General features: G+C 41.6%; 1 protein-coding gene across 2 annotated transcripts in view; it reads left to right on the top strand.

The window, feature by feature from the left end:
* Positions 1-4111: 4111 nt before the first annotated feature.
* The window catches only part of dab1a (DAB adaptor protein 1a), a 190932-nt gene continuing 167277 nt past the window's right edge, over positions 4112-27766 (top strand). For both annotated transcript variants that reach the window (XM_044198267.1, XM_044198269.1), the window contains exon 1: positions 4112-4422. The gene's annotated coding sequence lies outside the window, so the exon portion shown is untranslated. The remainder of the gene's footprint in view (positions 4423-27766) is intronic.

The raw sequence follows: 27766 nt of genomic DNA on the forward strand, positions 1-27766 counted from the left end.
TAACACACTACCATACTGCCATTCTGTTGGTCACCAGAGAGTGAATATGTGGGAGTTCGATGGAGCCCAAATCAAACACTAATATATTCAGGAGTGTGTACCAATTACTTTTTATGATTATCTCTGACCTGTACGTGGGTGTGACGGACAGGAATTGGTTTCTCATGTCTTGCCATAAACGTGATTGTGCAGTATGAGTGTGTTTGGTCTAATCTAAAGGCTGCAGCATGATCATCTACTATGTTTTATTCATCTTAGAGTCACCAGCTAATGGAAAAAGGAGGTGCATGAGTCCACATGCATATACTGTATATTTGTACATGCCTGCATCTGTGTGTGTGTGTGTGTGTGTGTGTGTGTGTGTGTGTGTGTCTTGTGGGGGGGGTTACTGCTGTTACTTTGATTAGCTGTGTAGGTAGCTGCTCTGTAAGCTGTCTGTGGAAGATTGGTAGGTAACATATAGTAGCAGAGGAGAAGTGTAAGAAAAAGGAAACTGGAGGAAGAGGGACTGTAATGTGTATATAGGTTTAGTGAAGTTATTTCAGTGGTGTGTATAATTCCAGGCATATTGTACTGTGTGTGTGTATACTGTATAGTGCACAAAGAGGCTGACACCTGATGGTGAAGCACAGAGAGAGCTTAAAAGATGGTTCTCATATCTATGGAATTCATTCGCTGAAGTCCTTCATACTAAACTTCTTCTGTCCCATGATTTCATGATTTAGAGGCATGTCCAAAATCGCTGACAGGAAGGCAGAGAAGCTACAGTATAATGCCTTGGCTAATTTCACAAAGCCTTAGGAATGCCCCGTTATTGTACATTTTGCAACTATTTCTGTTTAGGACTACATACTGTGCTGTGTCAAAGAACTGCTACATCTAAGTTGTATGGTACCACTTTTTAATAAGGTGTAACATTTATAACTGTAGACTTTAGCTTATTGTAGTTGAAAACTCTTAATTATTGATATACTCAAATTTATATATGCAGACTTATGGCTTATTATGTCATTATTGAAAGGGGTTAAGTTTCTCAATTTCTAATCTGTCATATCTTCAGTTGTACATATTAAGTTGTAACTAAGTTGATTTTGGTTCCAGATGCTCTGTAATCCTTTTCCAGAGGTTAAGTGGCCAAATGGTCTATTGGAGGATACTTCTGATGAATTAAAGTGCTAAAAAGCTAAAAAGACAAAGCAAGGTCTGGATATACACCAGCCAAGTTGATTTTTACCAGTCTGCTAACCCAGTAGTTATCATTCCATTATTACTGATCTATAAAACATGAATAATTTATAAAGATTAGTGAAGTATTACTTACAAGTTACACTAAACCATATAACAAAGTGTCTTGTTAGAAAGTGGTACCAGTTTGCTGTGTGAGCCTTTTTCATGTATGAAAGACTCTGCGTGAGCCTCCATCAGCAGAGATGGCCAGCAACATTTACCCCTCGATCTCCAAAGTTGTGCTTGCTGAATGCTTACTTCTCAAATACAAACCAGAGTGAGATTTTTTTCAATTATTTCTCAGCTTCAGCATTCCAATACTACACCTCATCCACTTCCTCACCCATCCGTCCCCTCACCTCACCCCTACCAGCCTCCCTCCCCCCACTTTTCTCTGTCGCTCAGCAACCATCCGTAATTAATGAGCTTTTACAGTTCGATCTGATCTGCCTCAGGATTGGACACGTCTGATAAGCCGAATGGAATATACACACAGGCCTGCCCCCCTCTGCTCAGCACTGCCTGGAAATATAATTACTTGAGAATGAATACACACACACACACACACACACACACACACACACACACTTAAACACACACAGACTGAGTAAGCTCAGGTTAATACGAATCTTTTTCCTCTTCTCTGCACTAATTAGAAATGTACTGACGAGAGTCATTTGTTTGGAAGTTGAATGCACTGTGCACTTGTTGTCGTTATACAGAAACTTAGATAATTAAATCTATTTAATGATACGCTTTAGTGAGCGTATGTGTGTATGTTAATGACATGCTCTGATGCTCTTAATGAGCATGTGACAGTGGCAGGGAGATGGAACAGCATTTCACATAGTTCAGCCAGTTATTACTTAATTGTAAACAGTCTCCTTTCCAACTGCCAAATGACAGTTAACACACTCACTTATCAATCTGCCCCTATAGCCACACTCAACAGCTGTCAATAGACTGTGGCCCCTTGCAAAATCTTCATCACGGAAACTGTATTCATGATGAAACTAATTTCCTAGATGTAATGATGTTCCAATACCCATGTCAGCCACGTTAAATCTGGTTGGTAGTGAGGAATGATACAGGTGTTTGTGTGTGTGTTTCTTCATAGATTTGATACAGTGAGCATGTAAGGGCACAAGAACATCCTATACAAGCTCTCATTCAGTGTGGAGTGAAGCAGCACAGTCAGGTTTATTACTGTGGCCATAGCAACGAGTGGAGATGGAGATGACTTTTTTCTTTGGTGATGCACTGAATGTCATTTTTCAGATGAGAGAGAAGAAGAGTGAGGGATGAAAACACAGTCAGAGTGAGGGATGGAGAGAGAAAGGAGGAGTGGAGAGGGCTGGAAGAAATTTTAGAGAAGATTGAGCGGTGGCTTTCTTTCATATCCTTTTAGCTGTTTGTTCTACAAGCCGGCAGAGCTCTGTGACAGACTCTTCATGAGTTTATTTTCTTGTCCTTGCCCCCTTGAACAGTGGCTTTACCCACAGATGGTGTTACATATTTAGTCACTATATTAGATCCGTGCAACAACAGAAGAGTAGTGACATTTTACTATTCATCTGTTCAACACATAACAATCTTTCAAACATTTTGAACATGTTACTCACCAGGCTATACGTGAATGATTTTCCAACACCTCTCCAATCTAACCCTCTCTGGTGCAGTTACTGCAGTCAATTATTTCCTAGGATGCTCATTTCTCCCAATGGGTGATGCTCCACTTGACTTCCCCTCCCACTGTTTATGTGTTCATCTCTTCCCTCTCCTCTGTGCAGGTGTCTGTATGTGTAGTCTGTCTGTGGCTAATCTGTGTGTTAAGGAGGGATGAATAAGCCTGTCTTTGTCAGGGCATTAGGTTTGGAGAGGATGAATACATTAAATGATAAATGGTGGCGCTGAAGGTGGCGGCGTGTGGATTTGGATTCATCTGAATGCCACCGCCCCTCTTCCATTTCTGTGTCCCCTGCTGTCATAAGTGTCCATTGATGTGGTCTGTGCCACTTTGCATGTTAAAGGGTCAGTTCACCCAAATTACTAAAAAGGTTTTGTCATTTACTGTGTGTGATATCTAGTCATGCAGATAGTTTTATGTTTTATTTCCTGAGGTTTTGCTTTAAACTCTTTAGCAAAATCCTGCAGGGTCAGATACCATTACGACAGGGTTGGACAAATATGTACCATTAAAAAAACCAACAGTGTGCAGGTTTTCATTCAAGCCAAAAACTCCACTCACTGATGAGCACTCCTTCAAGTAGAGGGGAAGAATACATCAGTAAAATCACTTGCAGAGGTGACTGCTTTGAATGAAAACCTGCAGACTGTTTTAACTTCCACTTTAACTTTATTATTGTCCCTAAATGGAAGTTGTCTTGCAGCCAACTGAAACTTACAAAACATACAGAATTGAACATAAGATGGTTAGTTGGTGGTTGCATGTTGATATTTGAAACAAGGAAATGCACAGTTAATGTCTGACAAGGTTTCTACCCAGCCCTTTTGAAGCTTTCTTTTTATCCCATGTGCACAAAAACAAAAAACACACCGTCGAGAGAGTGAGTGGATGTGTGAGAAAAGAGGATGTAGCTTACATGCAAGATTCTTAAGACCCTGTTGAAGGTAAATCACTGAGCTGAAGAGAAACACGAGAGCTGAGGATGGGAGTGATGTATACTTTAGTTAAGGGAGGAAGAGGGATTCTGCTATTAGGTAGAATATGGTAACTGTGAGAGAGGAGAGGAGGGGGGTAGAGGCAGAGGGAGAGCAAGAGAGAGGTAGGCGGGGAGGGGGGCTAGGATGCTGACTCGCAGCTTTGCTGCGGTGAGCTTTGAGCTAGCGACTCTCTGAGCTCCCTGGCTGTGTGTCTGTAGGCTGCTGTGGTGCAGACCGTAGCTTAGCCACGTTAGCCTCCCTCCACCACTTCCACAGCTCAGTCAGCTGGCAGCTCCGGTGTGCTTCAGCTGCAGTTAGGCTCTACACTCTGTAAGTGTCTCTGTCTGTAGCTGAGGATTTCCTGCCCCTGCAAGGATTCTCTCTCTCTCTCTGGACAAAGCAGAGAGAAAGAGAGGGACAGATAGTAAGAGGAGAGGAAGACAGGAGGAGGAAGAGCAACAGCGGGCCGGCAGTGACCTTCGTGGTGTGGTGGCAAAGTAGAGGAGGAGGAACGGGCATAGGATCCATCAGGTGTGTGTCAGCACTTAAAGGGATGAGTAAGAGAGTGTAAGAGCCTGCTGTGGGCTTAAATTTGTATTCAGAGGCTGTGCATGTACTGTAAGAAGGATATTTTATATGTGAAGCACAGAAATATGTTGTTGCAATGCATTTAAGTGTAAAGATCTCTCCCTCTGACATGTCATTTAATCCTGTAATTCAGTGCTAGAGTTCCTGTTGAGGAAGAAGTACAGAGCTGAAAGAGAAGAGTTGTAATAGAAGAAGATAAGCATGAAAGATGTTCTTCTATGACATGTTGTAGATGGATACATCCTCACAGAAACCAGATATAGAGATGCTGATATGAAGACAGAGAGGAAAATATAAATGGAGAATACTGGAGATGGATGGAGCAGGAGTGAGAAAGGGAGATGTATGTTGTGCCAGCTCGAGCTCAACGAGGATGACAGACGTGCTTGTGTGTGTGTTTTCTTACTGGCTTGGACTTGGCTAGCGAGAAAAACGTCTGTATCAGAGTATCAATCACTGGGCTGGGCGCTGCCTCAAGGCTGCAGGCTAGAGAAGTGTGCTCTCACAGCTCTCTAGGAGCATCTGTGTGAGTGTCTTTTTAAGATGGAATTTGTCCTTCTGTGGGATTATATCATAGTATTAGTACATTATGCTTTTTAATAGGCGCTGATGGATTGGAGTCCTCATTATAAAAGGAACATTTGTGTTAGAGGGAGCTGGCCCTCAGGTAAGGTGCAAGTTGTATGATCTACACCTGTATGGATTACAGGACCTAACACCTGAAGCACTGCTTCACTACAGCACTTGCCGACAATTGTAAAGATACAAACCATTTTTGCTCAAAATAAAAAGTTTAATCAAACCAGCAGGAGGATGTAGCAAGTAGGGTTACTGTTACTCAGCCAGAAGACCGGGGTTCGTCTTACGTTACGGATATCATTTGCCCTGCTGAAGTGGCCTTGAGCAAGACAGTGAATCTCAACATGTACAGGTGGTGCTCATCTGTGCTAAACCTTCCTGCTGTCACGTTTGTCATTTTTGTGCCAATAGATTTGTGTGTTTGCTCAAGGGTACTTCAGCAGGATGAACACTGTGCAGTAGATGTTGGGAAATCTCATCTCAAGGCCACTTATAGTTTAGCTAATTTTCTAGAGGTTAAATTAGTCATTTTAGACATTCACTGATCAGTCTGTAATCCTAAATGCTGGAATGTGTATACCACTGACAGCTAGGTAGAGAGCAGGGGGATGTGGGAGGATGAATGGACCGGAAAGAGGGAAAAGGAGTTAAAATGTCTGAAGACGAATCCTGCAAGTCACTATATTGGCTCCGATCCAATTGAGGGCCTCAGTGAATATTTGTATGTCCACATGTTTATGCGCATTTGTTTGTATGACAGCCAGAGCCAGAGGCATAGAGGGAAATATACTGTGTGTGTGTGTGTGAGTGAAGTCAGGGTTAGATCTGTATGCCTTGAGGTTGGTCTATCTTCCTGTATCTGTCGGTCTCTGTCTTTTGGTTTCCTTTTAACCCATCCCATCACATCACGTCTTTCTGAAGTAACAACTACACATTGACCTACTGAGAATTAAGCTTGACTCAAGCTAATTCATTCTGGACCCTGCGTGACTCAGCAGCAAGCGCGCTCACACATACATATACACACACTTGCTGGCTATTGGTAGTCATGAGGTTGTTTCAATGCTGGTCTTATTTCTGTATTGCTACAGTGCAGAATATTGACTGTGAATATTCGCACTGATATAGAGTGGATATGAGTGGTAATATTACTTTTTTGGAAAATAACAAAGGTCTACTGTATCATACTGGCAGTTGTAATATCACACTGTTTGCTGTACTGTATTTTCTGCGTACAAGTGTGTCTGAATGTGTATACAGGTGCTGTGCAGCTTCCATAACTTTCCCTCCTTACAGCAGAACATCATCTGTTAAACCAAGAGGGGAAAAATCCAATTACATTCTCCTTTACACTGTCAACAATGAGACAGGCTTTTTATATCTTTGATTTTACAAATCTAGTTCAATCATCAAATGGGCCAGATGTACCTAAAATGGCATGCCTTTACTGTATTCATTTGGAATGCGGCATGTCTGTGGGTTTGGGAAAGTTATGTGTGCATAAATGTGTGTGTGTGTGTGTGTGTTTTGTGTATTTCCAGCTAAGGATAAGTGTGTTATCCATGTGGAGGTAAAAGCTTTCCCTTGATATATCCTGACAGAAAATTCCATTATCTATGTAGGTGTTTGCTACATAGCCTCTATGGATGGAGTTTGGTTTGAAGCACTGTATAGGTGTGTGTGTGAATGAGCAATATAAATGCACATATTTCTTTTACGTGGTGCATATGTGTATGTATGTATAAGTGCAGGCTATATAAAGGCACATATTTTGTTATATATCTGCAGTATGTACCTTGTCCTTTTCTGTCCTTTATGCGTTAAGAAACCTTGGACATGGTAAATGATGGACAGAGGGAATGAAAGGAGGAGAGCGTCTCTTCCTCTCATCCCTCTCTCTGGTGCTGCTTGGTGCTATCATGGCTATAATGAAGGCTCATTTATCTCCATCTCAGCACAATCTCATCATTCACAATGGGATTGCAGTAACTCTGGAATGAGGATGAGTGTGTGTATTGTTTAGGGGACGGTCATGTATGTGTGTATGAGAAAGGATGTTTGAATGCAATCAGTGATGCAGAAACTGACCTGTTGATGTTCCTGTTGAGTTGAACAGAATGAGTGAAAATGTGTCACATTTGATACATAAGGGCCATGTTTTGTAGTGTTTGGTCAGCATTGTAAAGGCAAACTGTCGGTGCAGAAATGGATCAATGAACACAGATTACATTCAGAGGTCAGGTTAAGTAAGCATCCCTTTCAGCTGAGGGGCCACCTCCTCACCCTGGAGCTGAGAGTGAATGAAGGGAGACGAGAGGGCAGCTTGGGAAACAGATACACAGAGAAACAGAGGGACGTGTGTAGAGAGATAAAGGCTGAGTAATGTCATCATAGGCCCCATGTCCTCCAGGTCTGATTAAGAGCCTCTCTGAGCGCTCCCAGACGCTGCGCTGTGATAGGCCAAGGTCACGGCGAATCACGGTGCAACGCTGCAGATTGATGCTTAACTCCGTCAGGAAATGGCTGAATCTAATTTGGCCATTGGGCTTCCTCTCCACTTCAGATGAAGAGGACGATTCCCCTCGCCCTGGGGCCCTCCGAGGAAGTGTGTGTGTGCGTGTGTGTTTGTATAAATGTCTCCTGGCTTGCAGCCTGGTCGGATGAGTGTGTGCGCAGTGTCTGGTCTGGATTAATTCTGCATTTGTTTTCACCGTGTGTAAATGTGAGTGTAGATCTTTGTGGGCGTGTTTCTATCTGAATGTACTTGTCTCTCTGTATGCCTCACCACTCTTGTCAGCATGTGGTTAAGGAATGCGATATAAGTGATTGGCAGGTTATGATATTAGTTTGGGAATAATAAGAGTGTAATAACTCAGTGGCGTTTGCCTCCAGAGAGTGACTCCCAGGTAATCACATTTACTCAACACAATCACTGTCTCGCATGCCAGTAACCGGGACAGGACCACGCTCTTTTTCATTTCCTCTTATGAATGTCATGAGCTCTGGTATGTGTGAAGTGTTGTTTGCGTGTGTATGTGTGTAATGCTGTCTCGCAGCTTGGTTATGAGTCTCTGTAAATGTCCATAGGTAGGTAGTGAGGGGATTGCAGATGTCTGAGATGTATTAAGGGCTCAAAGTACTGCTCTATGTCTGGACACATTGTCATTTGCCATATTTGGAGAAGGTGCTGCTACCTGTACCCTAAATTATCCAAATATTCATCCACTATGTATTTCCTTTGTAAATGCAAACACAAATAATGATATTTAAATGTATTATTTAATGTAATAATTATGTATTCTCAATGTGTATATGTGTTTGTGTGCATGTGGACATTGGAGGATTGCTGTAGCCTAAGGTACTGTTAAGGTAAAACACAACCTTAACAGGTCTGTCTGTGCAACAGAAAAGTTTGGCCTCCGTCCTAGAGAGAAGTTAAGAAATAATGTGGGTGCAGCAACAAAATGCACAGTCACTGTTTTTTTCCAGACTGATCCAAGGGGCTGTTGTAAGGGAAAAGCAATGTAGCAGAAACTCAAACATCAATTATGGTGATTGAGTATGGCAGCGTTGGTTGTGTCGATGAAGACGCATCTTCTTTGAGAGAGGCAATATCTACACTTTAGGCACACTTTTTTATTCTAACTCTTTTCTAACTGGATTTGATCAGTTCTGTCGGTGCTGACAATAAACAAAGGCATAACTATTGTCATGACTTCATGGAGATCCAGATCTACTACCATGTCGGCTGTGGTTCATGGAAGTTGGATTTTTTTTTGGTGGCATGGTGGCATATATATATATATATATATATATATATATATATATATATATATATATATATATATATATATATATATAGATATATATCTATATATATATATATATATATATATATATATATATATATATATATCTATATATATATATATATATATATATATATATATATATATATATATATATATATATATATATATATATATATATATAAATATATAAAAAAAGCATAGGTTATGTTTATTTATACATCAGTCAGTGCTAATGTGAGAAGAGAAGGGATTAATGTAATGTGCAATTTCAAAGTTCATACAAGTAAAAAACTACAAGACAAAGAGAGTGAGATGTGCTTGTAAAGTGAAGGGTGTTCTATCAGGAGGTTTAAAGGGTGAATCCTCAGTGGTGCAGCAGTGGAAAGGGAGGGAGGCAGCAGGTGAAGAGAGAAAGCAGTGAAGGGAGTGGACCAGGGGTAACAATATGGCTGAGCTGGCTGATCGATAATATACTCTCTGATCCATAACATATTAATAGGAGGGAATGTATTATTACTGTTAAGAGATGTCAGGTGGACAGGGCAGAGACACACACACACACCTCTGAGTGCTGGGGAATTTTCAGCTGAGCGAAGGTGAGGGACACAACACTGCATCTGGGCACAATGCCAAACAATAACCCTCTCTCCTCTCCTCGTTCTCAACCTTGGGACACTCTGTAGGAGCTCTATCTCCTCTCCTGTCCTCCTCCTCCTCCCCCAGATGTACCCCCTCTGTCCATTTCATTTCCTGTCTTAATATCCTGATTGAAGTGGTCACCTTTCTCTGTTGTGGTTAATGAGCAGCAGGTGTCTGAGTGCAGCTCACTCGACCATGGCTGGGACCCAGGGACGAACTCGCAGTAGAGCAGCTGCTTTATCCGCCTGGAAAAGAGGAAGAGCCTGCAGTTCACCCTCTTAAAGCATTTTAATGGTTTTTCATTATTGCTGATAGTGAAGAGTGGAAATAAAAGAGAGAGAGAGAGACACAGGGTAATGTTAGATGTGGCATTATTGAGGTGTGTGATACTAGGGTATTTTTTTACAATGTTATTGCATTTTCTTAACTATGTTTTCAGTGGTTGAACTCTGTAAGACCCTGTTTTCGTGAATATTATCAGTTTTTTGTTTATAATTGTAAAATCACAAAAACGTTATGGTGTAGGCCCTTGCCAATACAGAAATATGCAAACATATAAATTCAGTATACAGTACGTTACTACAGTAAGTTCAGAGTTTCAGCTACAGTTTGAATCCACACAATAATAGTCTGCACATCAACAGTGTATGTGCTTTGTGCTGTCTGACAGCGTCATGTGAGCTGTCCATTGCAATGCAATGCAACGTAGTGCAGCTCAGCAGTTTATGTGCTTAGAATACATAACTAAGCCCACTAGATGTGAAGACAGAGGTGGAAAAAACAAACTGGAATATCCTGAACATAATGATGCATCTCCAAAATTCTTTTTTTCACTCGCCCTCAGTCAGCTCTCTGCATTAATGCTGAAACCATGATACTAACACTAACGATGTGTCAAACCATTGTTCTCTTACATCAATTTCAGTTGAAAAGCTGTCTTGCCATGATTTGATGACCACATATTATATATAAGCAAAATAACCTAATGTGATAATTGAGCCTAGACTACAGATGTACACATTCTTCCTACAGCAATGGTGCTAAAGAGTTTTGATTAGCCATGCTCACTTCACTGCACACACACTTATACAGTGATTATATGCCAAAATAAAATATTAAACTACCTGCCAGCATTATAAATGGGGCTTGAATTTTCATTGTCCTGATTCTACCCACATCATCATAATCAGCATCATAGTCATCATCACTACAATCACATTACTCATTCTCTTAACCAATCAACAGTCATTAACACTACACAACACAGAAAAATAAAAATATAACGTTTTGTCCATTATAGGTTGCCCCACTCGCACCCTTTGTCTTCTTCTTGACTTTCCATTTCTCCATATCCTTCATTGTCCTCTCCCTCCTGCTGCTGGTCATGTTTGTTAATATATGCCCCTTAACTAGCATCTGTGGATCTGAAGACAGAGAAATAGATGCTATTTCCTTTTTTTAACTACTTGTAAGAACTGTAAAGATCCTACAGTGAAGAACAAACATTACTCTATTGTGAGCTGAATAGTACTAGTCATGCTAGAAACAGTATTTATGCTGTTTTATAGGGTTATCAAGTACACAGTGAGACAGCGAACTGATATTTTTTTAAAATGCTGCATTAAATTGTTCAGTATGTCTTGTTATAAATGTATGTTTCTATATCTAATGTATACATTTTTGCACACCCTTGATTTATTGATTTGGTATCAGTTATACTTTATAGTGCCTGTGAGTATACTGTGAAACAAGGCACATTTAGAATGTACTATTGTGTCTGTGTGTGTCTGTCTCTGGGCCTGAATGTGTTGTTGGTGTGTGTGCGCTGTAGGAAAAAGGGTGAAGAGGGTAGCAAACTAGTTATCAGTGTCCTCACCCTCAAAACCCAATGATGTACCCTTGAGAAAGTCATTTAACCTCAGCCATGCTCCAGTAAACAGCAGAGGACTGACTGTACATACAGAGCACATCAACATTTGTCTGTGTGGAGCAGAACATTAGACATAGAGACAGACATACAGCACTTAAAAGCACAGTAGTACACAATGAATCAGGACATTACTGACAAGTAGGAAAGTATGTTTAGGTAGTGTAGGCTACTTCAGTAGGGAACAAATAGTTAAGTAAATGAAAAATGAAAATATGTGTCTCCAAGCTTTCCAGGATCTCACACCTCCGATTTGATTGATTGACTGGTGCAATGTTATTTTTGTTCTCAAGAGGAAGGTGGGTAGGTGCTAATGGATTTCTGCCATTTCTGACACTTAAAAATATAAAATAAACATATACATAGTGGGCCAGTGAAGCTTCCAACCTACAATGTTACAGTCCTGGTGGAATTTAGAAGCTTGGACACTCAATCTTTATGTTTACAGCTAAAAATAGTGCTGGTTTATCACCATCACATGGTCCCCTGGGTGTTTGTTTGTAGAAAGTGAGCAAGGGTTGAAGAAATGGGCACTGCATTTTATGTCCAGCTCCAACTTTATGTATTTATCTCTAAGCCACAGCTGAGCTTAAACTGGGACGAAGAAAGAAATGGTGGACAGAGAGGTGGGTGAGAGGGAGCATACATACAGGACTGATGCCAAGAGCTTGGCTCAGGGTTTGTAACTCTGACAAGCATACATATAGTAGATCCATATGAAATGGTGCACCGCACACATTGGGAGAACAAGGTGTGTGTGTGTGTCTGTCTAGTTTAGTGCTTTCCACTGCTCGCTCACATAGTTTCACTGCTGATGTCAGAAAAGCAGATTGATGCAGTTTCCCTCTTTTTTTTTGTGAGTCCCCCCCCCCTCCTGCGGTGTGAGTGAGGCAAGGCCAGATGAGTTGCTATGTCAGAGGGAATGCAGTGAGGGAGTTGAAGCTTTATTTCTCAGTGAAAGGTGTATTTTTCTCCTGTCAACAGGCATGCCTGCATCAGCCTCTTCTTGACTCCCCCCACCCCTCCCAATCTCCCTCTTTTTCCTTACATTTCTTCGGCTCATTTCTATCTTTGCCCTCCTCTCTCTCTCTCGCTCTCTCTCGCTCTCTCTCTGCTTCCTATCTGGAGCTGTACAGAGGACAGATTGAGGGTATTATTTTTCTCAGTCTGAGTTTTTCTGCCATGCGGTGCTACTGAAGGTCCCATTCTGCTCCTGTGTCCATGATAAATCAAAAACATTTTTCTACAGTGGCAATCAATGCCCTAGCCTTTTTTCACCAGCTCTGCCTTTTTCGTCTCTCTCTTACACATAGGCACACACTCTTACAAGCACACATACACACGCTTCTGTTCTCTTCTGTTTCTTCCTGAGGCGTTGGTTCTCTCTTGAACGCTGACATCAGATAGCCTTCCTCCAGAAGTCCACTCCTCTGGGAGGGATTTGCATGTCATTTGCACATCATTACAGATTTAACAGAGCAAACTGTGCTCCATCCTAAGTAAAAATGACAAGGTGGGAATAGGAAAGGTGAAGCTAGCTGGGGAGAGTCAGTCTACAGGTGACTGTGTGTGCCTCCAAGCAGCTGTTACTGTGTATCCCTGTCTCACACCCAGCTATGCAGCTCTGCAATTAACCATATTTTTGAAAAATATCACATTGACATTTTTAGTAACACAAATTACAAAAAAGACCTACAACATAGCTTTGCTCAACAGTAATTCATGTAGCTCACTCCATTTGTACAGACAGGGGTCCTAAAAAAATTAGGATCATTATTTAATATCTATGTTTTTAGCAGCCTTTAACAAACACCATTTTTCACAAGCCCAAGATGGGTTACAAGCGGGGGTATGCTTGAAATGACTTTGTCTGACATGTCGCCCAACCACATTAGAAGGCAAACGTTTTGTATAAGGAAGAGTGAAAACCTGATCATCATAGAGAGGGGCGAGACGCAATAATTGTTTAAATATGAGCATAATGAAGACTTTGGAGTGGCCTGGTCAAAGTCCTGACCTGAATCCTATTGAGATGCTGTAGCATGACCTTAAAAAGGCAGTTCATGCTCGAAAACCCTCCAATGTGGCTGAATTACAACAGTTCTGCAAAGATGAGTGGGCCACAGCGCTGTAAAAGACTCATTGCAAGTTATCGCAAACGCTTGATTGCAGTGGTTGCTGCTAAGAGTGGCCCAACCAGTTATTAAGTTTAGGGGGCAATCACTTTTTTAACAACCTTCATTTAAAAACTGCATTTTGTGTTTACTTGTGTTATCTTTGACTAATATTTAAATTTGTTTGATGATCTGAAATATTTAAGTGTGACAAACATGCGAAGAAATAAGAAATCAGGAAGGGGGCAAACACTTTTGCACACCACTGTATATTAAGGGATGTAACACTAGCTAATGCAATGTTAACTTTGTGAGAAACTGAGGGGACAGGGCATGTGGTGACAAATTGTTGTTCTTAAGTTACATTTTTGCTTGCTCTTGTTCTTGACTCGGTCTCGCTCTGCCTTGGTCTTGGTTTTGACTTGGTCTCAATCCCTCAAAGTCTTGGTCTTGTCTCGGTCTCGATATACTCCGGTCTTGGTCATGACTTGTTCTTGGTTTAGGTGGTCTTGACTAGAACACTGGTGCACAAAAACACTTTTAAAATGTATTCACGTAAAAATCATTTGGATAGGGAGGAGTGGTAGCATTTTACGCAACTGAATGCTTCTATTCACATGATGGGTATTGAATAAAGTAGGTTGGTATTGTTATTACTTTAAGGGTACTGGAACTGGTATCGTAATTTTTTAATCGATACCCAGCCCTAGTTCTTAGTATATTGTACCTCTTCTCATATTGCACATATAACATCCAAACAACCACACACTTTCACATACAGTTAATAGGGCAGAAAATATGATTTGTTTATGTAAATTCATATCAGTCAGTGTGTGACAATCCTGAGATAAACCCTGGCGTATCACACAGCCCTTTTTTAATTACCTTATTGTGCTGTATCTCCTCAGCAGAAAACTCCTGGAAGGAAGAGGCTTTTTCAATTAGGACTTCCTCCCCATCTCCCCCCATCTGAGCTCCACTCTCTGCCACACGCTTTGTTATTGTGTGTGTGTGTGTGAATTATTTGGTAACCTTTCTAATTTCACACTTGTTAAGTTTCCATGTAAAAGGCAACATTTTAGAAAGAAGCCCTCAGGATGGGTGAATGTCATTAGTGATTGTGTGTGTGTCCCTGTGTGTGTGTGTGTGTGTGTTTGTGTGTATGTCAGGGGGTTGATAGTACATAGATTAGTAACATGAAATCAGGGGCAGGTTTGATTCTCTCAAGGGCCTTTTTCTACGCAGGCTTGGACACACACATACATACTCACAAACAGAATACATCACCATAATGTTGCTTACATTCTTGTGACCAAATGAGGTGATCAGCCATTTGCAGTTGTTCGTGATCTCAGGCCTCCCCAGGAACACTGTGATGTGTGTTTCTGTGATGATGATTATGCTTTCTTTCTGTTTGTTTCTCTCTCTCTCTCTCTCTCTCTCTCTCTCTCTCTCTGTCTCACTCTTTCTAATTTATGTGTTGTTGTTGGAGCTGGTGCTGATAGGCCCAGAGATGGCATTTAGCTAAAGAGCAGAGAGGCTGTTAGCTTCTCCATTCATCTAATCAATCTCACTAATGAAACCACTGTCCTCTCCACAGCCTCTTTCTTCCCTCTCTTCTCTCATCCTTTTCACTCTTCCTGCCCTCTACCCTCTCATCATTTACTCTTCTTGTGCTTGTATCCTTTTACTTTTTTTGTGGCACACTGCTAGCCATTCTCATTTTGTTTCCTTCTGTCCTTCCCTCCTTCCCTCCTTCCATCCTCCCTTTCTTCGTGCAGCTGTCCTAGATTCACCACTGGTAGGTTTGTTCCCAGCGAGGCTGCTTTTTCTGGTGTTTGCTTCCTCCATTTCAGTAAAACCCATGTCTCCTCCCCTCCCCCAGCAGAATAGATGGTGGATTGACCCAGTTAGGGTGAGAATGGGTATTGTACTGGGAGTGTATATGTGCCAAGGTGTATACATCTGCACACGCTTGTAAGTGTGTGTGTGTGTGTGTGTGTGTGTGTGTGTGTGTGTGTGTGTGTTTTCACATATGCACATGGTGCAATATATACATGGCATGTGGAGATTGTTGATCCTGTGTTGGTGCTTTAAATGAGTAATTTGGTTTAATGGTTAATCAGTTTTTAATTCGATATTGAGGCAGTGTTGTAGGCACAATGTCAATTTCAGACAGATTATTTTGTACTTCGTAAAGATGCATATAATATAAAACCCAAGAAGGTCTTGTGTCTTATGAATATAACGAATGAGGTGAAGGCAAAAATTCCAAAAAGTGATAGGGTAAGGGGGGTAAGCTGAAACAATTAGTCAATAAATTGATTGTTCAATCAATTAAAAATTAATGGACAACAAGTTTGATAATCGATAAGAAATATTGTCATATTTGCTGCTTCCAGACTCTCAGATGTGACAATTTCCTGCTTCTCATGGTCTAATATGATAGTGAGGTTATTCAGATTTAACTGACACCTGTCAGCCATGGAGTAATCGAGCAATAATACATCATGTTTTGTGGTCACGTTTTCTGCTGTAATTGATCTTCTTCTTTTACTCCTCCTTTGCATTCATTGCCAGTTTGGATATCTAAAAAGTGTTCTAAACACATCCAATGTAGTGTACAGAGATGTGAAGTGAAATAAACAGGAGAAAATGAGTAAAAAGTGATGAAATGTCTCTTTAATACCGTAACTCTATCTAGAGAGAGAGAGAGAGACAGCGAGAGACAGCGATGGAGAGAGAGATTGCCCTCAGGGTCCCTCTGGTTCTTTCTCTGCACCACTTCGTACTGAAATCTGTTTTGTGTATCTGTGTATGTGTGCGACTACATGTGTGTATGTGTATATATGTATGTGTTTCTTTGTGTGAGTGTGTTTGTGTGTAGCCTTGGGGTGTTGACGTGTCCTGGACAGAGACCCTACAGAGAACCTTTGTGGAGAAGTCTTCCCTGCAGCAAGGTCGCTCCTTCCCTCTCTCTCTAAATCCCTCGCTCCTCTCCTCCCTCCATCAGTGTATCTCTGTCTATATCTGTGCAACATTCATAGTGTTCATATCTATCTCTTTCTCTCTCACACACACTTGCACTTACACATTTATACCCAAACAAAAAGCACATTCTACATGAATTAATTTTTTTAAGGCGGGTCTCTGGTGAGGCTAGTGGCTGTAACTTCAGAATATAAAGTTGATATCTGATATCTGACATGGCAAGTGTGCTTATGTGTGTGTTTGTGCGCTTGAATGTGTGCGACTGTGACTTTGTGTGGGTCTGCTGGGTAACGGCACTGATTATAATGTATAGATACACTGACTTTTGTTAGAGGACAAAAAAATGTCCCTTATAATGCACACACATATACACGCACAAACACACAAGCTTATACATTTAAAAGCTGAGAAATCATTCACCATGTTGTATATGTTGTCCCTTTGTTGCATACTGTATACAGGAGCATATAAACACACAAAACATTATTCATTTTCAATAGGACATACACGGAGGGACATTTTGTCCTTGTAATGCTTTGATGTACACCCAAGTGTGGCACTTTTAGTTGGCTGTGTGTGTGTAAACTGCAGGACAGCGATACCGTAATTCCCCTGCTCTCCCACTGTGAACAGAGGAGCCGCATTGCCACAATTTTAGCTTTGAGTTTTTAATACACACACATAGTATGCTCTCTCACTCACACACACAGACATACACACCCTTACACATACTCTCCTCAGTTGGATGCACATCAATCATAGCTCCAGCCTCACCTGTCATTGTCTTTGTTGTTGCTTATACAAGCATCCTTTTCCTGGTCCACTGAGTAACGACCCCAATCAGGATTTACATTCACAGCATAGCGCCTTTTTGTTCCCATACACACTCACTCCCACTGGGGAGGAAAAAAACAGCAAAAACGGCACCTTTTCAGTGAAAAGCATAGAGGACAGTGTTGTTTCACTCTTGGAATTACAGTAAAAAAAAGTGGTGAAATAGAGAAATAGATATGGGTTCTTTGTGGAGAAGTTAAGTTGATTTGTGAATGTGATAAAAGAGGAAAAGAATGGATGATAAAGATGTAGAGAGCAAGAATGTGAAATTGGGACAATCAAGTCAAAAGGAGGGACAGGTGAGGCGTGTGTGTGATGAGCCTGCATAAACATGCACAGTGCTGAATGCTGATCAGGGACAATAAAACCTCCATTAAAGATTTATTCTGGAGAGACAGAATAAGGGAGGGCCAGATGATAGAGAGAGGAAAACAAGAGGTGGAGGGAGGTAGAAGGGAATGGGAGGGGGAAGAGAGAGCACTCAGGTTTGTGTCACAGAGTGGATTATACCAAAGACACCTCTTTCCACCCATCACTGCGACACACGCTCACACACGCTCACACACACACGCTCACACACACACACATCCTTGTATTTCTATCTTTGTGAGGACTGTCATTGACATAATGCATTCCCTAGCCCCTAACCTTAATCTTAACCATCACAAATAAATGCCTAACTCTAACCCTTACCCTCACCCTAACCATAACCTTATTCTACCCTAACCCTTAAAACCAAGTCTTAACCTTCAAACAGCCCTTTGAAGTTGTGAGGACCAGCCAAAACGTCCTCACTTTTCAAAAATGTCCTCACTCTGCAGGTAAAAAACGTGTTTCAGTCCTCACTATGTAGCAAGTACAAGTACACATACACACACACACGGGTGCTCAGACTCTGTTCATTTTAATAGCCCTGTCACCTCCAGCTATAATACCAGACAATGGCTCTTTGAGCAGACACTCGTCTTCAGAAGTGTCTTTCGTGCTTCCTGACAGGCTCAAGCGAGAGCTAACTGGCTAGCTCACCACAATTATAGATCCCATCTGTGTAGTCACAGAGCTACGGCAAACCTTAGCACAACAAGCCCGAGGCCTTCTCTGTCAAAATGTCACCTGGACCAGGCTGTGCTCCAGGCGAGACACCCATGGGGAAAATGGAATCTAATTCACCGCCCCCCTCCTCCAATGAAGTGTGCTGTCAGCTTTATCTCAGAGCTCCAAACCTATGCCCCCCCCCACAAGCCCCTGCTTTCAGCCTGTTTAAGATGATTGAGATTCAGAGTTGATGCTGATGACATTTCAGCAGGTACTTTACTGTTCCCTTCACTAGACTACAGACTGGGTGAAATGCTAAATGTATGGAGAGAAAGAGGAGGCAAAACGATGGAGTTGGAAATGGAAATGAGATACGATGGAGAAGAGGGAAAGAAAGGAGGAGAGGTTAGAGAGGTGGAAAAAAATCACAACTAATGTAGCAGATATGGGGGTAAAAAGGGAGTCAAGAATGGATGGAGATGGAAAGTGATGAGGGGAGAAGAGGAGAGGAGGGGACAAAAAACACTAGGGAGAGTCGTGGGGAGGAGGAGAAGGAGGAAGTGGGAGATGCACAGCATGGAAAGGGGAAAAAGGGCACACAAAGGGCAGCTGGGGCAGTAGAGGGCACGGTGTCTCAGGAGTGGGACATTTACTTTAAAATCAACCAGCTCTGCAACAGAATCAATCGTAAGATCCCCATGTAGGCTGCCAGGATTAGTGTGTCTGTGTGTGTGTGTGTGTGTGTGACAGCGTGCATGGGAATGTGATTATCAGTGTGTTTGAGAACACTGTGACAAGGATAATTATGTTTGATTACTAAAGACCCCAGTGAGGGTTTGCATTATCAGCCACTGTGCTCCTTTGGTATTTTCCTAAGCCTTGATGGTGAGCTGCCATCGCTCTGTGTGTTTTTCTGATAGCCCTGTCTTATTCCTTTTCTATTGGACTTGTTAAACAGGAAGGTCTGCATAGTAAATAGAAAGTTTGAATTGGTGTCTGTGATTGATAGAAGACATTTTTACTCCACAACGATTCCCCACTCCACAGAAGTGCAGCTCAGTTAAGATTAGTTCATTCAATAAATAATAATAATTAACTTAATTTATAGTGGACTTTTACAATGTTTACAGATTGCTTTGTCAGACACTGTGAAAGCACACTGCTTAGCTAATACAGAGTGGTTTATAAAAGGCTTTTAAATCAGCAAATTAACCAAAGTAAATGAATAAAGATGAGATAAAGGCATACAGTAACAATAATAAAGAAGAATTAAAGACAGCACATCACACTAATGCTGGTCTATAAACGCATGTTTTGAGAAGTGATTTAAAAGACGGTCAGGATTCTTCTATCTGTATCTTATTGCAGTTTCCAAATCTGGCAAATGTGCACTCACTTTTGGGCATCAGTGTGTGGAAAAGATATGGAAGAAGTTCTACAGCATACTTAAAATCAAATCTGAGCTTAACATCGAGCAAATGGAGAGGAGCTGAGACTGGACTGGTATGAAGTTGTCTGTCAGCACCAGTAAGGAGCCGAACTGCTGAGACAGAGACCTTTGCCAGGCATGTGAAAATTAAAGTGCAAATTAATTTCTCCAGGCCACTGAAATATATTAATGGTTTGATTTGGGGTTTTTGGTACTGAGTTATAGAATATAACTTTATATTATAGAAAGTTTTTTAAACACAACTAAGACAACAGTGGGAGAAACTAGCAAATTGTTGTGGTTTGAGGTGAACAAGGATATGAAATAGTAATACCTCAGTGTTGTGATGCTGCTTCTCTGTTTCTTATTTTCTGATGTCTCTCTCTGTATGTCTGCCTCTTCCTCTCTTATTTAGGCTTTATGTAGATACGTTTGTTTCTCCTTGAGCATTTGGATTCATGTTTGGAAGGAGGTTTGCAGGTTATTAACAGTTTGATCCCCATCTATTGTGTGATTACATCTGAAGTGGAGCCAGTGCCTGTTGTCCAGCTCCACACTGAGCCTGTTGTTGCTGGCCAATACCCTGTGCACAACACACACACACACACACACAGATAATTATCCATGGCTGAGCGTCAGAGGTTTGTCTGTGAATGTGTGTGCCATGGATGGACTGATGTCCTTACGGTGCTATTGAGAGCAAGGCCATTATCGCCTCCTGTTTGTGTGTGTAATAATTTGGACCCAGAGACTGTAGAAATCTCTTTCTCTCTCAGAAAAACACACATGCTTTCACACATTCTCTCTCTCTTTCACTCTCACACACGCACACATCACCAAATGTCCAGGTTTTCACGCATCAGTTACAGTTTCAGCTAATTGCTCACCTTTTGCTCCTCCCCTGCCTGCTGGTTCTGTCTGTCAATTGTGTCTGACTTGCCCCTTTGCCTCACTCCATACCTCCATCTATACACACACACACACACACACACACACTCTTATCATTTCACGCCCTGCATTGGACTATTGTGACTTAGACATACAGAAACACACACATATATTCACATATGCTTATATATTAGCTAATATAACCTAACCTCGTAGCTCATTATATTTACGTTCTTTGGAAATAAATGAAATAATCTCTGGTAATATCAGAGCATATATTGTATCTCCCACACTAAACCTCCAGACTTGATTGTATATCCTTAAAGTAAATGATCCAGCAGGTAGGTACAAATGATTAAAGGCTGTGCGTCTTCCCACCCTTCCCATAGCTTTTTCAAGCAAGTTATTGTTTCTTTACACTTGCACACCTTGTCCAAGTAAGCACTATACTGTGCACTTTAATTATTGTCCTGTTTGTACTGCTCAAAGCACCCGCAAAGGGTGAACTGCACCCCTAACTGTGCTACCAAGCAAATAGCGTCTCGGTGCTCTGGTGCTATTTGCAGGTATGTCAATTTGGTAATATGCATACATTTGGCACAAAATTGCCCCCTTTCTATGCAAATGCAAAAAAATCCAATTCACAAACGCCAGCGCTAATAGCTACATGTAGTTAAAATGAAATTGCTAGTGTCTTCAGTGAGTTGGTGGTAACTGAAGCACATTTACAAAGGGTGTCACGCCCGGACTTTCCAGTGATCATGGCAGCGGTGATTGTAGCCAGGTGAAGCAAAACCGCATCACAATACATCATATGTGCACAGGTGGCACAGAGACAGTACAATACCTTATATTCACCACGAGGGAATGAAACTGTAAAACAACATAAAACCTGCTGATGAGATGATGGTTACGCACTGTAACAGTCCAGCAGAGAGCGGAGTAGGAGAAAAAACAACTCTCCATGCGCACAGAGGCATAAGGCAGAGCGCACAGTTAAAGCAATCCAAATAACAATCACTCCATACAGTCATAGAGTCATAGAAAAATGAGCGACATCCTGCAGATAGAAACGAATGAAATAGCAGGAGGAGTTATTAGATCATTAGAATAAGTTCTCGTTCAAATCAAACATATCTTTCCACAAGTGGAAATTATTATTCTTGCAACTGCATTTATAGCATTTTTTGACTCAAGCGCAAGCTTAAACATGTCATGTGATAAGCTGCTTCAGTAGGCTTTGAGAACAAATATTACTGGGACCACTACAAAAAATTGCAGATGACTCAAAACAATGGCAAATTGCACTCAGCTGCAAAACTATGGGCATGTTTGCGCTGTAATATCATTAGCACAATATCTTTTGTGAATCGGACCTTGAGATGGGGCAGATAGCGGTTGCAAATGATACGGAATTCATGGTGCTATCAGCAGCCGCAATTCATTCTTTGTGAATTCGCCCCTGAGATTGCCCCAAGGCTGGAGCTGTCCGTGGTGCTGCTTCACATAGGCTGTGTGTTGTACTTGTGCATGATGTAGCTGCATTATACTGAAAACTGTAGGTTACTTGCTGGTGATGAATAAATATTCACAGATGTCCTGATGCTGCAAGTAGCCTGGTCTGTGCTGTCATATTTTCTACTCTGTAGCTCTTCTGTTGTGTATCTTCACAGAGTGACTTTGAACTGCCTCCTCCTGTTGTGTCCTCCTACTGGCAGACCTTAGGTCAGGCCTGCTGTTCGGTTCAGACTGGAGTGTTCAGACAGAGTTTTTACTGTTATGCAGCTCAGTCCTACTGGGCCACTTTATCACAAGTACCTCACAGTGTCCTTTGTCACTGGTCTGCTGTGCATGACTACTGTAGTCCTCCAGTCTATCTGCCTGTCCACTGGTCCATACTGTCTCCTTCACCCACACACTCTGAATACCCTTCTCACCCTGCGGTCTTTATCTCTCTCTGTCTCCTCTTTGTCTTCTCCCACTCCTCTGTCTCTCCTCGGGGCTACTATAGGCGTCTAAGATGACGCTTCCTCTTCTCTCTTTCTTTCTGTGGATTGGGTGGGGCAGATGAATATGGTGCCCTGACTGCAGCGTGCCAGTAGCTATCTGCGTGAACTGTGCAAGCTTATGACTTATTGTATGTGTGGGTCTTATCTTAGTTATTAGTTTATCTCCATGACTATCTGGGTTTCATAGCTCTACTGCCTCTCTATCACCCCTCCACATATTAATCCATCTGCTCCCTGTTCACCAGCTCTATCTGACTAAAGCTCACAGATAGTCTAAAGGCCATAGATAAGGCTAACATGCTCTTGTCTCCCTTCACACTAATTGAATTGACATCTATTGTTCTGAATCAAAATCAGACTGAACCCCTTGTGACATTTAATATGTTGCGTTTGCGAATACCATTCGAGCCATTGGCTCTGTATGCAGATACTACTGCTTAGTGCACAATGATTGACAGTGAGAGTATTTTGTGTTTATATGTGTGCGTGTGTGTGTGTGTGTGTGTGTGTGTGTGTGTGTGTGTTAATGTGTAGTGGGTGTACCCTCTTGAGCAGTGAAATCGGCTTATTTCCAACAGCCTCTAAAAACACCTCAGAGGTGCGTTAATGAAAGAAAAAGAGGGATGAACACTCCTCTAATCCTAATTTACGTCTACTGCTGCTGCCCTCCACCCCCACAGTCACTTACTTTCTATGTCTCATTTCCTTGTAGAGTTGGTCAGCTATCACATTCTTGTGAGCAACAGTCATGTAGAAATTTTTACTTGCAGGACTGGTGGTTTGGAAATAGTAATGGTTTATTCTTCACACATCTTTTCTTGTTAAATGACTAATATAAGCTGTGATTCTGGCTGTGTGCCCTGGTATTGTGCCTGGGGTATGAAACAGTATTTGGTGACATTAGACTCTGGCATTATTGTATAGCCTGAGGGCACATTTGGATTGATTTCTGCCCAACACCAGTTCTAAAACTGATACCATATCTGCCCTCATCCTCTGACCCTGCCCTGGAATTTTACTCATTTATAAAAGCACAGAAAAATACATACACGTGCTGTCAATAAATTAATAAAGAAAGAAACAGTGGATGTGTGAAGTGTAAGAGAGAGAGGCAAAATAAAGACAAAGCTGTGGGGGTTGAGCCATAGTGTTGCATTGTGAGCTTTGGGGCAGGCTTATATTTAACAGCTGCACTGGGGCTAAATGAGCTGAATTAATAGGGTCTGCTCTGAACACTTACATGCCCGCTAAACATACATTTGTGTGCATGTGTGGGTGTATGCATGTGTGTGTGTGTGTGTCTTTATTAACTGGGTCATCTTTCAACCATTTCATGCCCTCTTAGCCTAGACTGGGTGGATGTGGGTTTGTAGGCTACGATTTTTAATGTCATGGACGTACAAGCATTTTACATAATTTTGGAGCACTATGCTTATAACTCCTTTAGCAAATTGATATTTTTGCTGTGATGATTTTTTTTTACATCATTAAACTTTGTTGTTTCTATTAATTTGAGAGGTTTCATTTTTTTTTGTCTCTCTCTGTGCACTCTTTACTTATCAGAATTTTTGCAGACACTTGCAGAATATCAATCATGCCTTTCACATATGTGTCCCTTGGTGATAGTGTGTGTGCACCAGGCTAAATGTTGGCTTAGAATTAAAGGGTCATTCCCCAGTGTGTTCATTGAATCAGTCTGGTGCATGATAACTACAAGGAGAATCTGGTCCACATCCCCCATCTCCATCCTCCTCATTCTTCTCTCTGCCTCAGCTCGTTTAACCCCCCATGTACCAAGTCTTCCCTTCTCCACAAACTGGTATCACTATGCATCTCTCATCTGTCATCAAGAATTCTTCTTCCCTTCCCCCTGCTCTGGACTCGATTGGTTCAGTCCAAGTCAGTCTCAGCAGGGGACTGACTCCCCACAAATAAGGCCAACCATTCTGACATGAAAGGGTACAGCCTCGGAAGAACAAAGAGTGGTGTGTGTGCATGCCTATGTGTGTGTAAATACGATCTGGGTTTGTGCACATTTGTGTGTGTCTGCTTGTGATGCCTGCTTGCTTGTGTCTCAGCGGGCTTGTTTCAGAGGAAGAGGCGTAGTGTGTATTTGAAGTGCCGACATTTGTGTGAATCCGTGAGGGCCTTATGCACTGCATCCTCATCTTCTTTGGCCTAGCATGACCACTTCAGGAATGTTGTGTGTGTTTATATGATAGACAGGGAGAAAGAGACAGGAAGATGAAACAGAGTTTTGGCAGAAAGGAGGATCAGTGTGAGTTGCGAGAAAGACTCGCAAGAGGAACTCCTGCATCTTTTGTCTCTGTCTCTATCTGTCTCCCACTATCTGGGCCTCTGTCGATCTTTTTCCTCCTTCTTTTTCTCTGTTTCTTACTCAGATGGCATTGCCTCTAGGGTCAGAAATGGGGAGGATGTTTTCAGACAGATTATCTAGATAGTGAGAGGGCTGTGTTCAGAGGGTCATCCAGACTGTCTCGTTCTATCCACAGGCAAAACACACACAGAACAACCGTGACTCACTTGTGTCTCACAGTAGGACATCCTCGTGATAATAGCTGAACTCAGGCCTCCATCCTTCACCTGAATGCACAGGAAACTGCAAAAATACCACTGCCAGGTTGTGGGTAGCTCACAGGAAGTTCATCCTCACAGACACATACACACATGCACATACACTACGTGTTGTGCAGGATATTGTACAAGTGTTTCCTCAGCAATATATTATCTGATTAGGTTAAATTAATGAGACCCACTGGAATGATAAAACTCCTCTTTTGCATCCTTCCTTCTAGTTATCTCACCATCCCTCCATCCTCCACCTCTTCCTTTCACATTCACCCTACAGCTCCCAGCACCTCTAATTTTTTTCCTTTTCTCTGTGTACTCCTCCCCCTCCTCGCCAATCATTTACCCCTCTCCTCTTGTTTCTTGTTCTCTAGTCGGGTAGGAAATCTGTGGTGAAAAAAGGTTTTATTGTGGATATTTGGGATCTCTTCTTCATTGACCATCTTACTTCTTTAACTAGACAACCGTGTTGACCCATTCTGAAGCACAAGATGCCAAACTGATGGCTACACACACATATGCATGTGGACACCACACATACTGTATATAAATACATATGAGTGCCTCAAGCATTTCCGACTGACGGTGCACACAGAGCAGCATTTTTGATTTGCCAGTAAGTTATATTTAATCTGTGCACAATAATATGATTAAATCTTGCTTGATATGTGTGAAAGCGAGGAGAAGCTGGTAGCTTTAACCAGCTGCCTGTCTTAAAATGTGAGCTGGCATAAAAAGAGGAGGCAGGAGATTCCCTCATCCCACTGTCTGCTTTTCTTATTAAACACACACTGCTTGTAGGACTCTCCTCCTGCTGACAGTGTGATGCGTGTGTAGACTTTGTGAATTTTCAAGTCTTCTGTGATACAGGAGTTGTTTATTTCATGATGCAAAATATACTTCATTATGAGTGACACCATGAACATGAGGACAGAGACGGAAAGAATTTGAATGTGTGTGTGTGTGTGTGTGTGTGTGTGTGTGTTTGTGTCTGTGCTCGTGTTTATATTGCCTCTGGGCTGCTTCTTGTGATGTTTAAGCAGAGTTTCATGTCTTCCCCTCATTAAACCAAAAGAAACAGATCTTTTTGAAGAATTACTGGCGTGAGCAAGTGCATATGTGTGCTTTTTTTAGTGGAGGCGGTGGGCTGTCATTGGCTCAATTTTAACAACACAATCACAAAGATCACAAATCACAGGGCAAAGTGCTTGGTCATATCTGCAATGACAATGAGGGGATGTCTGAGAGCACCTGCTATTTTCATTCATATGGGTGTAGGTTTCCATATGCAGTAGTGTTGGATGAAGTGGATTATAAATTGGCAGGTATGGTGATCAATCATTATCCTCTCAGCTAGTCACATTACTCAACTCATACAACAATTTTAACTGCTAAAAAGTAGAAAAGTACAGTGTGCTGTCCACAGACGGACAAAGTTCAGAGTGGCAATGTGTGAACCTGCCTTTAGTGCTGGACTTTGTGCTTCCATGAAACTTGAACCTAATTTGTGTTTAAGTATTGAATTATTTCCTGGTACATGTCTGTGAGTTGTCATATCTGTGCAGAAAGCATATGGCTGATGGTTTACTCTAGAAGTGAAGAGTTTAACTGACCCTACTGTATGTGTGAAGGTTGTAGCTTCTTTTCTGCCTTGACTTACAGTACTGACACCATTATAGTTTTTTTGTGTGGGTGTGTTTATATGTTTATCTGTCAAGTGTAAAGTAACATTTTCTCTCTTACTGTTTCTCTCTCTGAGTGTTTTAAAATCTTAAATTTATAGATGGTGAAAAGATGGATCGGCAGGGGAGAATCAAATGAGGGAGCATGTCACAGTAGCCTGGAATGTGTGGGAATTATGCATGTGGGGATACACAAAATGTCACTGTAAAAATATTACAATTTGTCATATACTGTAGCACAGAAACAGACAGTGATATAATGCCTAACTTAGAAGAGAAAGAAATGTGTTTATTTTGAAATTTGACTATGCGTATCACATTACACAAGTCCATGTACAGTGAATGCATTTTTAATGATATGCCTTTCATTGGTGGAACTGTTAATGTTTTCTTTATGAACCTTTGCTTTGAATCCATCACATCTTAACACTCACTGGATGATGCTAAACAAGAAAACATAAAAGTGGCACTTCCTCTTTCTCTGTCCGCACTGCCTTCATTTTTTGTCCAGCCCAATCAAAGTTTTGGGCAGACGGTGATTCCTCTGGACTTTCGATTAATACGATCACATAAAATTCAGGGAGCCGGTTAGTGAGAGTGAGAGAGAAGGAGAGAGAGACAAATGGACAGAGCAGAGGATAAAAGGAAGTGAAGAGAGAGTGGGAAATGTGGGGATGGAAAGAGACACTTAATCCCTTTTTGTATTTCTCTGTAATAACACTGCTGGAAATACTTTCAATTCACTCCCCGGGTTTGTTC

Source organism: Siniperca chuatsi, linkage group LG6 (genome assembly GCF_020085105.1).
Source record: "Siniperca chuatsi isolate FFG_IHB_CAS linkage group LG6, ASM2008510v1, whole genome shotgun sequence".
NCBI lineage: Eukaryota > Metazoa > Chordata > Actinopteri > Centrarchiformes > Sinipercidae > Siniperca > Siniperca chuatsi.